Below are 3330 nucleotides of genomic sequence, written 5' to 3' on the forward strand. Positions count from 1 at the left end.
GTGTGCCAAACATAATTAACTCTCATTCTTAATTTAAAAAAAAAAGCTCCTGTTGATTTTATCATGATGTATGCACATGTGCACACACACAATTACCTGTGTAATATTATACATCCTTTTCCATTCAGAGCATTTAGCATTTGTTCCCTAACATTTACTAAATGTCTTTAAAAGTAGGTTTTTAGTCTAGCACTTATATTCATTACTCCTTGTCACTTTATAATATATCTGCTACTCTCTAATATTGGAAGGTTCACAGGACTCGACACTGGATTTAGATTTTGTTTAATTTGGGGGAAAAATTATGTACTCTAAAAATTCATCTAACAGAAAATGTGAGACAGCGCTTTATTGACTTATAGGTTACAAAATGGTAAGGGCTGAAATTGGATTCTAAGCTAAAACATGACACACTTTTGCATTTTCCAAAATATGCACGGTATTTTAGCCATGTTTCTCCAAATGAATTAATTGGATATGCATATTTAAAACACTGTTCACTGCCTTAGAAACATGAAGGGACACTGTTTCATCTAATGAGTAATTCTTTTTTTTGTATTAAAAGTATCAGTCCATGTGTTCAGTGGATGAGAACAAGTCATTTTTTCTCCTACACCAGTTAAGCATTACTCCCAAAGCTTGTACAGAATTTGATAGGCATTTTCTTTTTTTTAATATAAGATTTATTTGTAAAATCTCTGGAATTGTTTCTCCAAGCAAATGGTCAATGCTTCTCGCATGATGGTGAAGAGGAAATTACTGAATAAAAAGGTTTCATTATTAAGTCATTATGGACAAAACTATTTGAAAATTTCGGAAAATTAATTTGCATCTGTGATTCTCACAACCCTTTTTTCCATCGTTATTCAAATTGCAAATCCCATTTTACAAATTGAACATTATAGTTGTATGATGGCAAATAGAAATCAGGGCCTAAACACTGTGCCCAAAACTTTGGGGTATTTAGCTTGAGACACTGATTTCCAGCTCCCTTTGCTCTTGGAATTATGCGTCTTCAGCCCTTCAGACAAGCCAGCACTGAATGCTTTAGGGAAATATCCAATTTCTCTACAAATGAACAATTTTATTATAATAGTTCTATAGGGGAAGTTTCCTACTAGTAAAAAACAAAACACCCTGATCTAAAACACACCAAAGTCAATGAAAATTTTCCCATTCATTTAGATATGCCCCTATTGACAACCATGCTATTTCACAAAATATTCCAGAGAAATTCCCCAGATATTTGGTTATCAAGGAAAGACCAAAATGGCTGTTTAAGATATTTTTAGAAAGTACAAGGGAAGGCCAACTCTATTGTTATTTTTTCCCATGTAAGATGACATTGAATTTTAAATTGTTTCATATGCTGGAAATCAGAAGCACTTTCAATGAGAAACATGCCAGTTCCTAAAATGGGTCCTCTGCTAATTCTCTCTCAATAGCTGTTATAGTTTAATTACTGTGTGGACACATTGCTAATGTCATTTTAGCTTTGGTTCAGGATTTTTATGTTTTGCATTTTGATGGATAGGATCTTCTTTCAAATAAGATCTCATCATATTTTATAGTCATTAATTAAGTAAGCCTAACAGCTCCCTTTAAAGATAGGAAAGAATTCTCCCCATTTTCTACAGGCCCTTGTAAGTCTGTTACCAACCTAAGATCGCCTCGCTCTCAGATGTGTAGTTTGCTTGTAGGACCATCCATTTCTGCATTTATACAGAAAGGATTTCTTAGCAAGTGCAACATGCTAATGCAGGTGTCACACTAGAATTGTTCAATTTCTTATTTGCATGGTGCATTTGATGAAATGGGTATATTTTTCATACAGTTTATATAGGTTTCCAGGCTCACTAGGCAGAAGTAGGAAAACAAAAAAACCCCCCACTGATAAATGCCACATACTCATAACAGAAGTAGCATGTTATGCTGTGGGGTACGGCATGAGGTATAGCTGTACAAAATTGGCTTGTGAATGCTTGTGGACATAGATGGATATTCCTGGAGCACATGTGAACAGGACTAAAGCAAGTGGTATCACATGATGGCTTCAGGATATATTGGGATGTAAAAAGAAATGGACCTAAGTTAGATGATCATTTCTAATGTACATAAGCGATGCTAAGAGAGGGCTGGCGCACCATGAATGAATGAAAAAGGATGATTTCAAGCACCTGTTACTAACCAAGAACCAAGCTGAACAGTGTCAGGCAACTACTGCTCAGTAGATATCTGGTGAATGAAGATGAACAACGTCAGAAGACGGCTGTGGAAATACAAGTCAAACAAAGATAAATAATATCAAAGGATTATTGCAGAAACTATAGAGGTGAATGAAGACGAATCAAGTCAGTCAGCTGCTGAAAAGATATTAGACAAACAAAGCTGAATACAGCATGATAAGAAAATCTGACAGCAAAAGTGTTTTAGTATGATGCAGGCAGGCAAGGCTCTTTGGGTAGGTGTGTATCTATAATGCATGCGCGAAGGAAAAGTTAAACTAAGAGAAACAGACTGTTTTCTGTCCTAATCGACAGGGTGTTTGTCTTTCTACATAAACTTCCAGTGTGCTCCTAAACCTCCTTGGCCCTGCTGATTCATTTCTAACTCATTCCATTGCCTTGCACTATTGACATGTTCTTGGCTTGAGCTTGGAAACAGGGAGTTCTTAGGGAATGCATGTGATTTACTTTAAAGTGGGGAACTCTGTTAGAATTATGTAATAAAAAAAAATACATTTTTTTTTTTTCATCTGAGAGCAGAACGTGCCCCAAAGTACTTTGGATGTAAGTGATAAACAGCAAGAGAGACTCTGAGAATGATAAATGCCAAATAATGATGCCTTCTGAGGGGAGAAAAAGAAGTGGAGATAATTACTATAATCTTGAAGGCTCCAAAAACAACCTGATGGAACTTTCATGTCCAGTCCCTAAAATTATACCAGCCTACTCCAATCCTCAAGAAATGAGTGGTCTATTTCTAGGTTTTCAGAATGAAGGAAATCCGATATCCCTTGCACAAAAGAGGAAAGGGAGATGTAAAATAGAATTTACACGAATTATAAAATAAATAGCCACCTGGCATAAACTAACATGAAGCACATAAAAAGTTTAGTCTCCGAAAAAATTATAGTTAATAATAATTTTTCATTAAAAAAAGTTTTAGCTCCTACTTAACTGCATTTCTGTTGTCAAAGGCCATCATTTTGCTTCCTTTTTAAATAAGGTTTTTATCAATGAATGGCTCTACTCATGAACATGGGCTAAAATGCAAACTAAGGGACTAAATCAGGTTTAAACTGAGTGAGTCTACACGAGACAGTTTACT

This window comes from Gavialis gangeticus, unplaced genomic scaffold (assembly GCF_001723915.1).
Source record: "Gavialis gangeticus isolate Ggan-Ray unplaced genomic scaffold, GavGan_comp1, whole genome shotgun sequence".
NCBI classification, from domain to species: Eukaryota; Metazoa; Chordata; order Crocodylia; family Gavialidae; genus Gavialis; species Gavialis gangeticus.